This window comes from Lactuca sativa, chromosome 6 (genome assembly GCF_002870075.4).
Source record: "Lactuca sativa cultivar Salinas chromosome 6, Lsat_Salinas_v11, whole genome shotgun sequence".
Taxonomy (NCBI): domain Eukaryota; kingdom Viridiplantae; phylum Streptophyta; class Magnoliopsida; order Asterales; family Asteraceae; genus Lactuca; species Lactuca sativa.
This window is the reverse complement of record NC_056628.2, coordinates 177,754,556-177,766,063: the sequence shown is the minus strand read 5'-3', so window position 1 is coordinate 177,766,063 and position 11,508 is coordinate 177,754,556.

The window sequence follows — 11,508 nt, the reverse complement described above, 5'->3', positions numbered from 1 at the left end:
GCATATAATATGTTGGACATAGTTTTTGAATAGTATGATTTTCATATTTCTTTAAAATCTATTTGTAAGTTATTTATTTATATTAGAAATATGTTTTCCAATACAAGATGTATATAAAATAATATTAATTGATTAGAAAATAAATTATTTGGTAGCAATTAATGTTAAAATGAAAATTTAAAATCATAAAAGATGCATATTTTGACTAATTAAGATGTAAATCATAATCCATTTTTACAAAAAATGTTGTTTGAAAATGAAAAAACAAGGTAAAAAACTCATTTCCATTTCATTACTTAATACAATCAAACAAGAGAAATGATTATCAAAAACATTTCTCTAGTGGATTCTCAGTTCTACCAAACAAGGGAGTCAATTCCCTTTCTCTAGCTTAATTCTCTTTCTCTGCATTTCCTTTCTCCGTTGCAATTCCATTTCTCTGTACCAAACGCACCCTTAAAGTAAACACAATAATTTTTAGTTATATTGCTAGGTATTTAATACTTGGTAAATAAAATGTTTCATAAAGTGGGGTAACATAACAATGACTCTTAGATATATGTAGAAAGAACAAAATCACATTTATTTACTCATGCCAACTTAATTCGTAAGAAAAGACCATGTAAAAAGAGAAATCACCTACTCAGTTTATTAACCTAAGGAAAATGTCAAAAAGATCGTATATTTTATAAAAATGAATAATTATGTCCTAAAGCTTTCAAATCAAGATAAAATCACCTCTAATACCTTTTTTTGTTTCTTCAATTAGCCTTCACTTTTACATTCTTTGTTGTTCATTTCCAAGTCTCCATATGTTTGTACTATCTGATAGGTTTTATAGGTTATAATTCATACCATGAAATGAAATAACTTAACCCTTAAGTTCACATGCAACTTATTTGGATCTAAGTTTTCTCTATTGATAACAATAGTCTATGAACATCAAGAACCTTAAGAAACCCTACAATAATCGAAAATTACAAGGTATTAGGGTTTACATACATTTTGATTATTATAGAAAATAATCAAGTTGATTCCTTTCTTCAAATGTCTTGGAAAGCAAGCACTAGAAATCCAATGCCTCTAATGGTTTGTAGCAAACCCTATTTAATTAGAAAACTTGAAGAGAGAGAGAGAGAGAGAGAGAGAGAGAGAGGAGATTTTTGGCTATTCTCTTGGTACAAGTAGTGGACGAAAATGAGGATCCCAATGGTCCTATTTATAGCTGATACAAGGAGCGTTGGAAACCTTAATTTGAATATAATACTATTATTTCAAATTTGGTAATTATCCAACTCCTTAGTTATCTTTAATGATTAATCTAAAACCCTTAAAAGACTTCCAAAAACAGTCCATGACCGATGGAAGGTTCTGGAACCTCTCTTGTTCAACTATTGAATAATTACAGCTTAAGTCCCTACACTTTTAATTAATCTCAAAATTAATTCTAATTAATTTTTGATTAATTTTTAATTAAGTAATACTATTTCTAACTAATATATTAATCTCATAATATATTAACAAATTATTTATTGCTATTTATTAATCATATATGTAACACTTCTCCCAAGTATTATTTGATTTTTTCCAAGTTTTAGGAATTTGATGATGGGACTCGACGAGTTGTATCACCGACTCGTCGAGTAGAGGACTTTTCAAGGACGCGGGTGTTGGAATAGTGTCTAAGGCTGCAACTATATTAGGCAAGTATTTGACCCGATTGTGCATGGTCCTTTTGGGTTGCCTTCACCATAGCAACTTGGTAGGATGATTTATTATGAGAGAATAAATATTATTAATATATTATGAGAATAATATAAGGAATAATAATATTGTTACTTGATTAATATAAATCATAAATTAATTAGGATTAATTTGGTGACTTAAAGAGATTAATTAAATAAAAGGGTATAAACTGTGAATTGTTTGATAGTTACACTTGAGACTGTAAATCCTTATTGGATGAAGGGTGGACGGATTCTAGGGCTAGGGATAGCCTCAAATCGTCCAATGCTTATCTAAGGAAAGGATTTGGATTGCTTTAAGGAAAGATTATCCAACTAGGGTTTAAGGTGAAACCCTTAAGGAGTCTACAAGTATAAATAGACCCCATGGCCAAGGGAAATCGGCATCTCATCTAAAGTAGAGAACCCCTGACCGATTTCCTACTACCCTCTCTCTATCAAATCATCTTCTTTGCTATTTGGTGTTTGTAAGCCATTAGAGGAGTGACAATTGTGACTCTAGAGCTCCAAGACAACAAAATCAAAACAAGAGATTCAAAGGTAAACTTCTAGATCTGATTTTGTATTGTTCTTATACTTAATTAGTTGTTAGAAGTCTTGGATTCAAAGCATGTTTAATTAGAAACCCTAGATCCAAGCATTAGGGTTTTGCATGCGCACATAGGAAAGTTCTTATGGCTAAAACCCATCAGTGGTATCAGAGCCTAGATTGGTTTCTATTAAATTGTTGCTTGTTTGTTTGAATCTTGTTTGCAAAATTCGAATTTTGTGTCTCTATGTCATGAACTCGACGAGTTGGTCAGACTCGACGAGTCCAGTTGGGAACTCGACGAGTTCGAGCGTCAGGAAGGGCCAGATTCGGGATTTTTTCATATTTATCTTATGGAAACTTGCCTTTATCATATTAGATCAATCTTAATCCGATTTTCTGATATATATGACTATAATCTTGATCTAATTAAAGATATTTATCAAATAATAAAATATTTAATTTCCTTATGTGATAATTAATTAATTATTTTGATTAAATTGGTAATTATCTTGCAAGAAATCTTTAAATAAATCAAATATGGATAATTATGGAATTAATTGTTAATAAAGATTATTTGATATTTGATCCTCCATGTTTTAAATGTTTAAAACTTGTCCTCAAGTTTTGAAATTTATGTTTTGTGATTAAAAGTTTTAATTTAGACAATTTAAATTTCAAACCCTAGATTTTTCAAAAGTTTAAAATACAACCCTATACTAATATAATATTACAAGATTAATATATATATATATATATATATATATATATATATATATATATATATATATATATATATATATATATATATGTATGTATGTATGTATAACTAAAATGCTAGTCTTACCGTTGGTAGGCCTCATTTACGAAGCCGATCTATAAGGTGGGTATAAGGTTGCGGCCTATAAAATGGTGCTTAATGGGTGTACACTCACACCCACCGCTTGCTTGATCGGTGGAGGGTCGTTAGCCGAACGGGTAGGATAGGGCAACCTCATCCTCTCATTAAAAGTATAATATGAAATACAAAGTAACTACATATTTTTAAAAAAATTTCCCAATCTTAGTTACTTTAGGAAAAGTGAATTGATGCAATCCCATGAAATTACACTTTGCACCCTTGCTAAGAAGTTAGTGGAGCGTGTGTGGTTTACCGGCACACTAATTGGTTCTAAGCAAAGGTGGCAAAGGGTGATTCATTGTTTATCATAGTTCGATGGATCGTGTGTGGTTTACCGAATAGGTGATCGTTACAATGAAGGCACCATGTGAATTTGCATGGTAATTCACACCCGCTTTGTGATCCTCGGTATCCCAGCCACAAACAAGAGGGGCATATCGAGATTTAAACATGCCATTGAATAGTTTCAATGAATCTCATCCGAACCTAGGAATTCTCAATACATTTAGGACTTAAAGTTATGTTTTTATGGTGGAGAATTAGTGAATCGTCATTCACTTACCTTCATATTATTTGCATGTTGGATTACGGCATCCCTTTTCTAATATGTAAATATTGTTGTTGGATCCTAGCCCTAATTTTTCTTATTGGGTGATAATTAGGGATTCATATTCTAATCTATCTTTGTCCTTTCTATTTGTAGATGTCGAACGCAAACAACGCTGCTGCTAGTTCTTTCACATTGATGAGCCTTTGTCAAAAGGTCACTTTCGATGGGATGAACTTTAGCGAATGGATAAGATACATTCACACCATTGCTCGCTATGAGGATAAGGAGTATGTCCTCGATGAGAAGATCGAGAAAATTAACCCTGAAATCGCTACTCCGGCTGAAATGACCGCTTTTGAAACTCATGAGCGCGATGCAACGAAGGTACATTGCATCATGATAGCCACCATGAACTCCGAATTCCAAAAGTCCTATGAGGACATGTACCCGTACGAGATGCATCAAGACTTATTGGAGAGATACCACCAAAACGCGAGACAAGAGCGTTATGAGATTTTCACTAACATGATTTCCGCTAAGATGGGTCATGGAGAGTCTCTTACCGTGCACCTGCAAAAGATGCAAAGGTATGTCGACCGCCTTCGCAAGTTAAATGTTGACTTTGGGGAAGACTTGGTGCGACATCCCTAATTTCACGGCCAGAAAAGACCGATTTGTTTATGCTTTGTTTTTTTTAAAATCAGAGTAATCGTTTAAAGAAAACTGTTGCGGAATTTGTTCCCAAAAACAAAAAATATGATAACCATTTATCCAAACATTTCTCAAAGAGAATGTATTTTCATTAAATAATAAAACCTTGGGATGTCATGTTCGATACAGACCAAAAGCATAAACAATATAAAATAGACCTTACAATAGCTATTTATGACTACTGATCTATAATCCAAAATCTCTCGTTAAGTCCACGAACTTATACCCTTGTGCCATTACCTGTAATGAAAAGAAAACTGAGTGGGTCAGGCTTGGGAGCCTGGTGAGCATATAGGGTTTTCAACCCACAATAATATAATTATTATATTTAATCAGCAAACAATCAACCCAATTACCCATCCCCATTATCTTCTTAAGGTTTTACCCTAAGAACCAACTATCCTTCATTCATTTATTCGTAAGGAATTGGCACGAATTCCATTGCTGCCAAAGTTTATTTATCAAGTACTAAATCCATAGTTATCAGGTGCTAACTCCATAGTCACCAAGGTTCACTTAACAAGCGCTAACTCCATAGTCGCCAAGGCTTACTTAACAAGCGCTAACTCCATAGTCGCCAAGGTTTACTCAACAAGCGCTAACTCCATAGTCGCCAAGATTCATCAAATAGGCACGAAGTCACATCGTCGCCAAGGTTTATACAATAGGCGCTAACTCCATAGTCACCAACTATCCCATCTACCCAAGTTCTACTCAACATTTTCATAGATATAAATACTTACACAGTTTAAATCATTTAACACTTGTATAAAACATCAATTCCACGCCCATCTCAAATAGACAAATAATATATAAACACATAGCACGTATTTCATAGCAAATACTTCATATTTATGTGTTAGAAGAAAGTAACTACACACTCACGCATATAAACAACAATATACTTAATACACTCAAACCATACTTGTATTATTATCGTGTTTATGAAAGGTAGTATACACTCACTTGATCAGAAGATGATCAGACAACACTACGGCTTGCAGAAGTAGTATATCTCCGCAGATCTGGAAGATCTTCACAAATATTGAACTTCTCGCGGGCAGAGCTTCGGCTCGGGAATCACGCTCTTCGGGATTCTCGGGGCTTCAGATCTTGCATCGGGACTCGGGATTGATACCGGGGCTTCGGGACACTTCGGGCACGCAAAACGATGCAAAACGGGAGAGAGAAGAGAGAAAAAGAGCAAACGAGCCGGCTGCCCTCGCATCATATTTATAGGAGGCTGGAGCCTCGGAGTGCGCGGGGCGTACGTGTCCGAAACGTCACTGCATGCGTCATCCGAAGAACTCGAGTGCGAAGGTCGTCATACTTCGCTGTACGCGGGGCGTACTTCGGATGAGTCCGATGACTCGTCTTCGGATAATACCGGGATTTAATAATTAAATTTAATTATTAATTATTTAATAAACTTCGAAAATTCATATCTTCTTCATACGAACTTCGTTTTCAACGTTCTTTATATCCACGCGTAGGTGAGACTACGCTCTACGACTTTCGTTTAGACTCCGTTGGCTAATTTTGACTTTTATTTTTATTATTTATTTTTAATAGGCCGGGACAGAAAATTTCGTTATAAATTCATAACTTCTTCGTTTGACGTCCGTTCTTGCCTAACTTTTCGTCGTTTCGCTACTAACAACGAGATCTTCGATTCTCGTTTAGATCGCTAAGGCTAAATATCACTCTAACGTAAATTCACTTTTTACGTCATTCAACGTTGTGCCGGTTCTGTCGCGAAACTTCCACAAGTCATAACTTCTTCGTTGTAACTCGGATTTTGGCGTTCATTATACGCACGCAAACCTTGTAACATATACTACAACTTAGTTAGGATTATTCATCCTAAATAATCTTCAATCAAAAAGTCATTTTTGACGCTTATCGTCTCTAAATTGACTAGCCCTGATCTACGGGCGTTATACTTGGTGATCGACATGGTGCTTCACTCTTTGCCTTCGAGCTACAATCAATTTAGGATGACCTACCACATGAACAAAGAGGAGGTCACCCTAAGCAAACTCCAAGGTCTCTTGAGGGTCGCTGAGAGCAACTTCAAGGACAAGTCTATTGCACCAACTCCCAATCCGCCCGCTGCTCCTGTCTTGGCTATTGGACAAGGAAAAGGAAAGAAGAGGAAGGCTTCATCTAAGAACTATCGTAAGGTTAAAGCCCAAGATGGTGCCTCTTCTAGTGGGACCAAGGTTGATCCTGCTAAGCCTTGCCCTAACCCAACGGAGTCAGAGTGCCACCACTGCCACAAGATAGGACATTGGAAGAGAAGCTGCCCAGAGTACCTGCAAGCCATCAAGGAAGGAAAGATCAAGCCGTCTTTCGCAGGTATATACACAATCAAATCTAACGATTCATCTCATGCTATTTCTTGGGTTCTTGATACTGGTTGTGGTTACCACATTTGTTCTAATGTGCAGGGACTAAAAAGAAGTAGGGATGTGGAGGCTGGAAGAATAAATCTAATCATGGGGAACAGAAGATCGTCGCCTGTGACCAAGATTGGAATGTATTCTTTAGTGCTTAGGGATAATTTAAGTTTAGATTTGAACAATTGTTGCTATTCGCCAGATATGGCTAGAAACATCATTTCATTTCATGGTTTGTTTAGACAAGGTTTTAGATTTTCTTTTAATAATGAGAATGGTTCTATTTTAGCTTATCTAAATGGTGTCTTTTATTTTGAAGCTATACCATGTAATGGAATATATGAAACTGTTATGATTGTTGATAACTTAGGAAATGATGTTTTGAACATAGATTCTTCCAATAGTATGGATAGAGCATCCTTGTGGCATTGTCGTCTTGGACATGTCAACAAGAAACGCATAGCCCAACTCCAAAAGGATGGAGTGTTGGAGTCATTCGACCTTAGGGAAGATGACACATGCGAGTCTTGTTTACTTGAAAAGATGACTAAGTCACCTTCACAAGTACTTGCGAAAGGTGTGAGGGTCTATTGGACCTAATACATAGCGATGTATGTGGACCGTTTAGATCAACCACGAAGGATGGGAACCGCTTCTACGTGACTTTTACCGATGACTATAGTAGATATGGGTATATCTATTTAATCAAGCAAAAGTCAGAAACTTTTGAAAAGTTCAAAGAGTTCAAGAATGAAGTGGAGAATCAATTGGGCAGGAAAATCAAGATGGTTCGATCCGATCGAGGAGGAGAGTACCTAAGTCTTGAATTCCACGATTATCTCAAGGAGTGTGGAATAGTTTCACAATTGACGAAACCTAGGACACCACAATTGAATGGTGTAGCAGAAAGGCGTAATCGAACCTTGTTGGACATGGTTCGCTCTATGATGAGTCGTGCTTCACTACCTATCTCTTTTTGAGGGTATGCCTTAGAGACTGCCGCCCAGATCCTTAACCGAGTCCCTACTAAGAAGGTTGCCAAAACACCTCACGAGATGTGGACAGGGAAAGCTCCCTCGTTTGCACATATCAAGGTTTGGGGTTGCGAGGCTTTCGTAAGACGAGATGCTCACGACAAGCTCGAATCTCGAAGTGAGCGATGTATTTTCATTGGCTACCCGCAAAAATCCTTTAGATATCTCTTTTATAGACCGAAGGACAATGTTGTCTTTGTTGCAAGGAGAGGGGTTTTCCGAGAGCGAGAACTCATAGGCCAAGGAGACAGTGGGAGGCAAATCGAGCTTGAAGAGATTCAAGAGTCGATAGATGAAGGAACCTCTACCGCTGGCACTCAACCCGAGGAGGAAACTCCGGTTGAACCGATTGACGAGTCCTTACCTCTTAGACGTTCCAATAGAGTTAGAGTTCAACCCCAGTTTTATGGTTTAATATTACTACCGAAGGGGACACGTATATTAGTGATGGTACACTAATAAACCTTGATGAACCTAATAGCTATAAGGAAGCCATGGCAGGCCCGGAGTCTGTGAAATGGAAAGAGGCAATGGATAGCGAGATCCAATCCATGTATGATAACCAAGTTTGGAATTTGGTTGATTATGTGCCCGGATGTAAGACCGTTGGGTGCAAATGGATCTTCAAGAAGAAGACCGACGTGGATGGAAACGTACACACATATAAAGCGCGACTGGTCATGAAGGGCTTTACTCAAACTCCCGGAGTTGACTATGATGAGACCTTCTCACCAGTTGCGAAGATAAAATCTATTTGAGTGATGCTAGCGATTGCCGCATTTCATGATTATGAGATTTGGCAAATGGATGTCAAGACCGCTTTCCTTAACGGGAAGTTGGCTGAGGATGTTTACATGGCTCAGCCAGAGGGGTTTGTGGATTCGAAGCATCCGAATAGAGTGTGTAAGCTTGAGAAGTCCATTTATCGACTTAAGCAAGCGTCTTGCAGATGGAATCTTTGCTTCGATGAGAAAGTCAAAGAGTTTGGATTTGTACGAAGCGAAGATGAATCGTGTGTATATGTCAAAGCCAGTGGGAGTATAGTAAGCTTTCTCGTCCTATATGTCGATGACATATTACTCATAGCAAACGACATCCCGACTCTACAGGAGGTTAAGTCCTGGCTCAGGAAGTGCTTTGCTATGAAGGACCTCAGAGAGGCTTCTTACATTTTGGGAATAAGGATAGTAATAGAGAGAAGTAAGAGACTAATAGGACTTAGTCAGAACACTTACTTTGAGAAGGTACTAAAATGTTTTAGTATGGAAAACTCGAAGAAGGGAGAATTACCGATACAAAGTAATGCCAAGTTGAGTAAGACTCAAAGTCCGAGTACCGAAGCAGAAATAGCAGAAATGAGCCGAGTACCATACGCTTCCGCAGTTGGCTCAATCATGTACGCTATGACTTGTACTCGCCCTGATGTAGCCTTTGCTTTGAGCATGGTTAGTAGATATCAAGGGAACCCTGGCAGAGCTCACTGGATTGCGGTGAAGAATATCCTTAAGTACCTTCGGAGGACGAAGGAATGGTTCTTAGTCCTCGGAGGGAGTGATGACTTGAAGGTGCGAGGGTATAGTGACGCCAACTTTCAGACCGACAGGGACAACTACCGTTCGCAGTTGGGCTGGGTCTTTACCCTGAATGGAGGAGCAGTGACATGGAAAACTTCCAAACACGAAACCGTAGCTAATTCAACGTGCGAATCAGAGTACATTGTAGCGAGCGAAGCGTCGAAGGAGGCAATATGGCTGAAGAACTTCATCGGTGATCTTGGAGTTGTACCTGCCATAAAGGAGCCCATGGAGATTTTCTGTGATAATGAAGGAGCAGTTGCCTTGACCAAGGAACCGAGGGATCATGGTAGATCTAGACATATCGACAGAAAATATCACTTTATTAGGCATCGTGTAGAAGAAGGACAACTCGTAGTGAAGAGGATATCATCAGAAGATAACTCAGCAGATCCGCTTACGAAGGGACTGAGTAGAGTTAAGCACTTGCAGCATGCTAGGAGTATTGGGCTGAAGGATGATATTAGCATAGATTAGATAGTAGTAGAAACGTGTAATAGATAAATGTAATTAACATTTGATGATTAAATAAAGGAGTTTTATTTATGAGTAATGTTACTGTCTTATGTTAATTGTTTAACTATTGTTTCATTTTTGCATGTTTTGACTCCAGAATAATTGAGTTTATTAAGAATAATCGAATTATTCAAATTTTCCACAATCGTTCATATGTTGGAAGTAGGTATGAATGAAGATTGTCGTGAATTGGTGCGTAGATTGTCTAAATGGTATTAGACATAGCAAGAGATTGTTGCGACGTTCATGAGTGCTTATGAACTAGTTTTGAGCATTGGAACAAACCCGCGCTTGCTGGAATCACCTTATGGAATATGATATAAAAGGGTGATCGCAAGACGATAATATCATATAGTCTTATAACCTAGATATATGGTTTTTTATTTGTTAATTGGTTGTACATTGGTGATGCAAAAACGCATCAGTAACTCGGTGTTATAAAACGCATTGTTGTGTATAGTTGATCAATGAATAAGTAAATGCATTAAGTCGAAGTTTATCTGTAACTTTTATCCTAAGAAGGTAAAAGCGATATCTCGGCCGCTCGATGATTTGATTTGACTTATGTGCCGGGCCCTGTCAGAACTGAATTGATGTGTTCGATTAAGTTCTATGTCAAATAAATCGGAGATCGAGAAACTTAAATGCTTGACTAATCATTCCATAGAATTGTCAGCATGATATCTAACAGAGGACTGTATGATCCCTTATCTAAAGGACAAGATTGATTAGATCAGAGTTTGATAGCGTCTTTGAGAGCTATGATTACAAATCGAATTGTACTTGTGCATATAATTGCTAGACATATCCAAGTGGGAGACTGTTGGAATAGTGTCTAAGGCTGCAACTATATTAGGCAAGTATTTGACCCGATTGTGCACGGTCCTTTTGGGTTGCCTTCACCATAGCAACTTGGTAGGATGATTTATTATGAGAGAATAAATATTATTAATATATTATGAGAATAATATAAGGAATAATAATATTGTTATTTGATTAATATAAGTCATAAATTAATTAGGATTAATTTGGTGACTTAAAGAGATTAATTAAATAAGAGGGTATAAACTGTCAATTGTTTGATAGTTACACTTGAGACTGTAAATCCTTATTGGATGAAGGGTGGACAGATTCTAGGGCTAGGGATAGCCTCAAATCGTCCAATGCTTATCTAAGGAAAAGATTTGGATTGCTTTAAGGAAAGATTATCCAACTAGGGTTTAAGGTGAAACCCTTAAGGAGTCTACAAGTATAAATAGAACCCATGGCCAAGGGAAATCGGCATCTCATCTAAAGTAGAGAACCCCTGGCCGATTTCCTACTACCCTCTCTCTCTCAAATCATCTTCTTTGCTATTTGGTGTTTGTAAGCCATTAGAGGAGTGACAATTGTTACTCTAGAGCTCCAAGACAACAAGATCAAAACAAGAGATTCAAAGGTAAACTTCTAGATCTGATTTTGTATTGTTCTTATACTTAATTAGTTGTTAGAAGTCTTGGATTCAAAGCATGTTTAATTAGAAAGCCTAGATCCAAGCATTAGGGTTTTG